Below are 9,320 nucleotides of genomic sequence, written 5' to 3' on the forward strand. Positions count from 1 at the left end.
AAGAAAAAGGACAAGGATGATTGAGTAGTTGTATTAAAGATCAAACCTTGAAATGTTGTTGAATTACCGATGAGGAAATTGAGACAGCTGCAGAACTAAATATTCCATTTCAAGTTGAAGAAGTTCAAGTCTACGAGATAGACATGAATGTTGCCACAGATGAAAGCATACACTTACATGATGCAAATAGTGGCTTAATTGAAATGGATGAAGTCACTGATGATGGTTTATTACAGTAACATCATGACAACCAAGAGGATACTACAGAAGAAGAGTACGAAACTGAGGAAACTGAGAAAGATGAAGAGGAAGATTTGGAAGAAGACACAGATAGAGATTAGTGCTTGATAAAAAATATGCTATTGTATCTTATTTTTATTTTGTGAGCAACCATTTTGTCGAACTAGTATCATTTTCTTTGTCTCTTTGTTTACAAAAAACTTGTTGCTTCAACTGGTTTTATCCTCTACTTCTCAATTTTTGACTCTTTCATTTCTCATTCATTTTTTAGGCTACAACTGTGCTTTTACATTTTCTAATACCTTATCTATATATTGTTGTTTGCTTCTCTTGGTATTATTAAGTTCTCATATTATTTCCACTTTAACTAATACAGTTTTTTTTATAGATATGGCTAGAGGTCGAGGTCGCGGAAGCACAGGGCATGGAGGCAAGTCTGCAGTTAGGAGTAATAATGTTATTACTACAAACGTACCTACTGTTCCCACTCCTTCTATTGTTACTTCTCAAGCTGATGTCATAAGTGATCAAAATAATACAAATCAAGCTCAACCATTGATTCCTCAAATTAGATCAACGGTTCAAACTTCTGGTGATGGTAGCAACCATACAACTCCTGAATCATATCCGACTGCTCTAAATCAGATCAACAGAACAAGAGAAGGTACATCTACTCTAAGGAACCAAATAGGTGAGCGTCTTAACCAATCGACTTTATCCTTAAAAATGGTTGAACATAATCAACTTCTGGCCTGCTTTCTATCTGCACATATATATATGTTTTAGTTTTTTGGTTGATGATCTGTTGTTGGTTCTTCATTTGAGAGTTCTTGTGGACAGAATTACAATAGGAGTATTCTGTAGCATTTTGATGGTTTTGTTGGTAGTTCATGATCTGTTGGTGGTTCTTGTTGTGAGTATTTTGGTGATTCTATTGGTGGTTTTTTGTTCTATTGTTGGTTCTTCATTTGGGAGGAGTTTTTATGGGAAGAATTACAATGGGAGTATTTTGTTGAATTTTGGTGGTTCTTGTTGTGAGTATTTTGGTAGTTCTTATTATGTTGGTGGTTCTTGATCTATCCTTGGTTCTTATTGTGAGTATTCCAATGTTACATGGGATTCCAGAATGACAGTGAGGTATGTTGCTGTGGGGTATTTTGTTGGATAGGATTTCAAAATTAGAATATTATATGATGTTGTGACTTTTTGTGCAAAATTTGCATCTTCTTTCAACTTTAACAAGTATAATTTTTGTAATAGATATGACTCGAGGAAGAGGTACAGGTTGAGGAAGCATAGGGCATGCGGGAAAGTCAGCAGCTAGGACTAATATGCCTGTTCGTACTGCAAACATGCCTACTATTCCCACTCCTACAGTTGCGCGACAAACAGCTGGTGGCATAGGTGCTCTAACTTCTAATCATGGTAGTATGTCTCCTACTACTCCAAATCAAACCAACCCAACACCTATAGGTATGTCTTCACAAACCAACCTAGTACGTGAGGACATATCTCGTAGCAACACAAATGGAGAAAGTAATTCCAGTCGGAGCCATGTGCGGACCCTTGTTACTATAACTTCTGCAGGGTTAGTCCATTTTTTGTCTATTATTATATATTATTTTTTTATTTATAGTAACCTCTAAATAATGTCTTCACATTGATACAAATTGCAACCTTCTAAAGCATTCTCCAATAGGATACACGAGTCTTTCAAAAGTGAACTTGATCACAATGGAGTCAATTGGAAAGGTGTCTCATGTGACATAAAAGATGGCTATTTTGGGGAATTCAAGGTATACAGCTTCATCATAATTGATTTTGTAAAGTGTACTCATTTTAATAAATATGATATTAATGTGTTATCTTGGAAATTTATTTCAGAAACACTTCTATTGGGATTCTTCCATTACTGATGTTGCGGTAAAAAAACACTGGCAGAGTAAGGCAGCAACTGTGTATAGAAATTTCATTGCTAAAATCAAAGAGAAAGGGATTAGGCAAGATTTTATACATTAAGATGTATGGGAAAATTGGCAGTGACTTTGGGAAGATCCAAAGTGTGTTGAAAAGTCCAAAATAAATGCACAGAATCGTTGTGGAGGCAAAGAAGTTGCTGCTGGAACTCACACGGGAGGATCTATCTCAATTGGAGAGTACCGAAAGAGACTTGTAAGTATATATTTCAAGTATTAAACTGTAATTTGATGTGAGACAGTCTAAACTTAGTTCAACGTTATGCTATTGTTGCATTTTTGTTTACTGTTTATCTCAAATGTTGATCATTTCTCATTGTTTGTCTCCTGTATTGTATTTGGTTTGTTGTGTTCTGTTGTTATCTTGTAACCTAAAAAACTACAATGTAAACTGTGCTTATATGTCGCAGAGTGGTATATTACTGAGGATTCGTATATTTATATGTTCTTCGAGATGTATTGGGCAGAATCAAGACCTTACAATTCTGGAAATTACTTGTCTATTTTATGTGATTGGTTTTCATCTTATATAACCTTCACACTGGAATCTGACTGGAAATTTCCAAATGTTCATTATTAGCATATGTCTCAGTAATTTTGATGCAATGAAATTCAACAATCTCTTTCCAGTCATTGCTTAGTAAGAACAATGCAAATTAGATAACATAGTTCTGACCACGTGACTAATAATATTTACCTGATGACCAACTACGTTCCACTTGAATTATGGCTTAACAAACATTTTTGGTTTACCTGAAATATTCCAACAGTTTTGTTCTAGTACAATGCCCAACACTTCTTTTTTACAGGCTGCTGAAATGGGTTGAGATCCGACACCAAGGGAGTTACATTTGCATGTTCACACACATGGTCATGATGGAAAATCTTTCGTTGATGAACGTTCCCGAATCGTCCATGTAAGATTAAATCTTAATGTAGTAGTTTACTTAATTCTCATTTTTTAGTTTAAAGTACTTTTTGGTATCTAATCATTTGTAAGTACAATTCGTTATAATTTGACTTCCACTATTACAGGAAAGATTTGAAGAAATATTATGAGAAAAAACATTATCAGAATCTGTTATTGATCAAATTAAAGCATATTACCAAGCTGCCAGAGGAGAAAAGAAGCGAAGAGTATTTGGTCTTGGATCTGAAGCCAAAGGCTACTACGGCCAAACTCTATGTATTTCTTGTGGAAATACTTTATATTCAGCTTCACATTAATCGATAACAACTGCAGATTCGGATTTGGATGAGCTTGTGAAGCGATTGATTCCCACACTTAAAAATCAATTTTTTCCTATTGTCATTAAAGAGGTACAGAAGTTGGTTTCTTCATGATCAGCTGTCACACCTCCGGCTACGCCTTTGCACGATCTTGATTCCTTAAATGATGATTACAATGATCTTGATCAGTTGTGATACTTTTGACGATCAGTGCATTGATTTTTGATGGTCTATTTTGTTGGTTTTTGATGGTCTATTTTGTTGAAACGTTTAAAATTGTGCAACAAAAAATTACACTTGATGGATGTAGGTATTGAGGATGTTTTGGACATACTTATGTGTTTAGATGTTGCTATGTTTGGTACAGAGGATTTTAGACTTTTTCTATCTATATATATGGGTTCTTTTATATGCATGTTGGATATTATAAGAAGATTTTGCTATCTATATATATGTGGCTTTTTTTATATGAATATTGGGTATTATAAGAATTTTATAATATTCTATTAATATTCAAAATACAAATAAAAAGATATTGAAAGAAAAGTTGTGACGACAGATTTAGCGACAAAATTACTCATTGCCAAACTAAAACATTTGCAACGGGTTGAGGAAAATATTTTTTGTCACAAAAATTGAGAATTTTTAGCGACGGACTGGCAATGAAATATTTGGTCAGAAAATAATCAAAATGACGAAATACAACATGAAATTAGTAACGACACTTATAAATATAACAACAAATATATTCGTTGCTAAAATATAGCAACGGATATAAGACGTCTCTATTCCATTGCAAATCTAGAAACAGATTTTATTTTTCCGTTGCTAAATGGTTAGCAACGCGCAATATAGCAACGAATAATATTTTGTCGTTGATCCGTCTCTAAATGGATTTAGCGATGAATTTCTGTTGATTAGCAACGTTATCGGTCTCTTGCTAAACGCGGTTTTTTTTGTAGTGACTAAGTCACCTACTAAGTCACCAAACTACACCACATTCAAAACAAAAATTCACCTTTAAAGTACCTACACTTAGTAAATTTCAACTCACTAAGTCGGCTACCAAGTCACCAAACTAAACCACATTCAAAACAAAAATTCACCTTTAAAGTACCTACACTTAGTAAATTTCAACTCACTAAGTCACCTACCAAGTCACCAAACTTAACTACATTCAAAACAAAAATTCACATTTCAAGTTCCTAAACTTCAACATTTTCAACTCACTAAGTCATCACCCAAGTCACCAAACTAAACCACATTCATTTCAAAAATTCACCTTTAAAGTACCTACACTTTATCAATTTCAAGTGATTAAGTCACCAAACTAAATCACATTCAAAACAAAAATTCACATTTCAAGTACCTAAACTTCAATATTTTCAACTCACTAAGTCATCACCCAAGTCACTAAACTAAACCACATTCAAAACAAAAAATTCACCTTTAAAGTACCTACACTTTATCAATTTCAAGTGACTAAGTCACCTACCAAGTCACCAAACTTAACTACATTCGAATCAAAAATTCACATTTCAAGTTCCGAAACTTTAGCATTTTCAACTCACTAAGTTATCACCTAAGTCACCAAACTGAACCACAATCAAAACAAAATATTCACCTTTAAAATACCTACACTTTATCAATTTCAAGAAAGTACCTACACTTTATCAATAACAAGTGACTAAGTCACCAAACTTAACTACATTCAAAACAAAAATTCACATTTCAAGTTCCTAAACTTCAACATTTTCAACTCACTAAGTCATCACCCAAGTCACCAAACTAAACCACATTCATTTCAAAAATTCACCTTTAAAGTACCTACACTTTATCAATTTCAAGTGACTAAGTCACCCACTAAGTTACTACACTTATTCACTTTCACGCAACATATTCATTTATAGTATAATAAGTCAAACAATTGAACAAGTGTAAAAAAGAAAATATAAGTGGAGGCGTCACATGTCCCTCTCACACCATATAATCATCACAAAATTCCTATGGCTTTCAAAGCCTTCTACAACGAACAATCCCAAAATAAACTACATTTAAAACTTCATTATAAGAAAATAGAGAGATATTAACTTACCTTTACTTGACCTAAAATAAAGCGAAAGAGAGAAACGATCACCAGAAAAAATAGCAAAGCAATCCTTTTACCGAATTCGAAATCTGTCAAATAGTAAAATTATTACAAAGAATAATCTTTCGCTTAAATAATTACAACAATTTAGTAAAGGAATAGGAATAAGATTTTTCCCAAAAAATTAAACAATTAATGAGTAAAATGGAGAAATAAATGTCAAGACTAACCAAAATTTAGGTACTTCAAACTCAAATTTATGTAGGAACAAACCTAAAATTAGCTAATTCAATCTCAGATTCCAAAAATTAGCTAGAATCTAGCTAAATAAAATAAATATCCAAACCTTAGAACTCAAACCACAACTAATTGACGAAATTAACACTAAGATATTTGTATGTGGACCTTTAACATTTCTAGATATTAAAAAATAAGTTTGTGGATACAAAAATAAGATAAATTTAGTTAATGAGTTGTAGTTATTGTTACCTTGCCCAAAATTGAAAGTTAGGATATAGTTCCTTGCAAATTTGATTAAAGACAAAAAGATTCCAAGAAGATGAGTAGAAACTTATGATCAAAAGAGAAAGAACAATGGAGATTGGGCGGATTTTGGAGTTAGAGGGTTAAAGTGTGAGATTTTGAGGATTTTGGAGTTGTTGCTGATTTTGGACGGGATATTTGGGTGAGTTTTGGTGTGTTTTGTGTTTTATTATGTAGTATGGGTCGGGTTAAAGAATTATATAATTTTTTTTAATTATTACGAAAACCGACCACATGTGGTCGATTTTCAAAAATAATTTAAAAAATTGAAATTAAAGTTTAATAAATTAATAAATTACAAAAATAAGTTAATAAATTAAAATTATTTTTTAACAAATTAAAATTTTAACAAATTCTATAATATTTATAACAACATCCAATTAATTTAATACAATTAGTCAATTTAGTATCATCACATTAACACGAGTAGTATATTTCCTCAATCGTATTATAATATAAATGAATTTTGCAAATTATGATAAATTTTTGGTTAATTATCTTTTAAATACGATATATATATATATATATATATATATATATATACACACACACACACACCTCGTAATACTAGTCTTACGTTATTACAACTTCAACAACATACACGGGTCTACACTGACCCAAAATGGTATATCGTTTATTTCCTTAATAGTATGATTTATATCAACGTATCATTCAAACTATTTTGATATATAGATTCAGTTATCTAGCTTTCGATTACTTCATACGTCACTACACAAGATATACGTATATATACATATATTCAATTGTCTATCAACTTTCAAATACGTACAATAAACATCATATACACGATTTTACTACCCTGGAATAATATACAACGTATTTTACATATACTCAGATACAAAACTTGTAAGCCAAAAAACTCAAATTCTCAAAATTCGAAATTCAAAGCAAATGGTAAGTATATGCCAGTTTCAGGATTCAATTTTCTGTCTCCCTTCCCTACTTCCTTCCTCCCCCCTTATAGACTTCGTAATACTTGTCTTACGCTATTACAACTTCAACAACATACGCGTGTCTACATTGACCCAAAATATTATATCGTCTATTTCCTCAATAGTATGATATATATCAATGTACCATTCAAAATATTTTGCCATATAGATTTAGTTATCTAGCTTTCGATTACTGCATACGTCACTACACGAGACATACGTATATATACATATATTTAATTGTCTATCATCTTTCAAATACGCACTATAAATATCAAATACACGATTTTACTATTCCATAATAATATACAACGTATTTCACGAATACTCAGATGAATTATCGATTACATTATCTTATGTCATTAATATACCTTCACTGTATAATATGTATATACATATATATACCTATACATACACACACATATACACACTATCGACTGTATCAAGTTCTAAATATGTATTATATATATCACATACGTACACAAGTATATTATCCAATAATATAATGTGATGTGTTTCTTATACATACTCAGATGAGTGATCGATTAATTATATCTGATTAGCTTAATATATTAGGTTTTGACTACATCGTTCATCAATCAGTCAATACATGATATATATATATATATATATATATATAAAGATATTTATATATATGAACTATTGAATGCGTACTATATATATCACATTCACAAGTATATTACCTTATAATAGACCATGTTCATTATATTCAGATGAATTATCGGTTATATATTACATTATTATGACTAGAATAGTAACATAATATCATTATCTAAACGGTATGATATATATACACACATATTCATTATACAAAGATTATGCATATTTAACATCATTTAACATATATACAAAGGAAAATATTTATTTTATATATTCAGACATAAGTAAAAGATAAAGATTATGTTTAACGTAATTTGTTTATTTTGTTTAATATATTTTTTAGTGTAATTTTTTCACAAAATTTAAGAATGATTGATTTTTATTATTATTATACTGGTTATCGACTACGTGTGATCAGTGTAATTTTAAAAAATTATATATATATTAGATTATATATATAATTATTTTTAATAAAAAATAAAATATATTGTTTATTACATATATATAATTATTGGTTACTAAAAATTATTTACTTTTTATTTTCTTTAGTTCAAAAATCGACCATAAGTGGTCAGTTTTTGTAAATATTTTTTTTTATTTTAATAAAAACTGACCACAAGTGGTCAATTTTTTTAAAATATTTTATTTTTTAAAAAAAATTAAAAAGAAATTTTTAAAAACCAGTCACAAGTGTTCGCTTTTTGAAAATATTTTTTAATTATATTTTTTTAAAAAATACCACAAGTGGTCGATTTTGTTATTTTTATTAATTTTTATTTGTAAAATAAATAATAATTAATATAAAAATTATTGAAATAATTATTTTAAAATTTTAAAATATAATCGGCCACTGTGTGGTCGGTTTTGTGTGGTAGTTTTTTAAATTTTTTTTAGTAGTGCAACTTGAAGACTAAACTCCACTCCTAAATTAGTTTATAACATACTGGCACTAAGAAAGCATGAGAACTACAACTCAATAAACTTTCTAGTATATATTAACTAGAATAGAAGACTTTTAGACACATGGATGAAATAGTTTCTTTAATCAGATTCACTGTAGTAGGCTGCATTTCGATAGGTTGGTAGAACTTTCTCAAAAATAATTCTTGCTATTTGCTCGTGTTCTATCCTTTTTTCTCTTATATAAGTACATCAATTTCGTTTTGAAAGACCTTTAGTATTTATAACTTCAACCAAGCATATTTCTAACTCAATAAGGACTCCTATGTCTCTTGAATTCTCTTCTCGAGTGTTGTAGTCAAATACTAACTCTCCTTTTAAGCACATGGTGATCTTCTTATATTTATTTGAAGTAACAAAGTTCTGTTTTTTTTATTTTTGCACATATGACTTTATCCACAAAAAGTCCACTTGCAAGTTGAACTCTTTTGAAGCAGTTTTTCATGAACCAACTATGCTTACTTGTTCCATGGTCTCTTATCAATCATCAAAACTTCACAAGTCTTAACAAGTTCTTAATTTTTTATGACGAAAAACTCAAAATCTTGTGCATTTTATTTCAATACCAACATTGTGATGTGTGCTTACTAAAGCATGAAAAACTTTAATGAAAACTCGTGCTCTTATGCATTTCATGTAAGTACAAATATCTTGATATGTGAAAATTAAAGCATGGAACACTTGAATGAGACAGGTTAGTGAACTAGG

General features: G+C 30.3%; 1 pseudogene; it reads left to right on the plus strand.

The window, feature by feature from the left end:
* Nucleotides 1-630: 630 nt before the first annotated feature.
* LOC107868731 lies at nt 631-3,443 on the plus strand (annotated as a pseudogene).
* Nucleotides 3,444-9,320: the final 5,877 nt, after the last annotated feature.

Source organism: Capsicum annuum, chromosome 4 (genome assembly GCF_002878395.1).
Source record: "Capsicum annuum cultivar UCD-10X-F1 chromosome 4, UCD10Xv1.1, whole genome shotgun sequence".
In the NCBI taxonomy this organism is placed as follows: domain Eukaryota; kingdom Viridiplantae; phylum Streptophyta; class Magnoliopsida; order Solanales; family Solanaceae; genus Capsicum; species Capsicum annuum.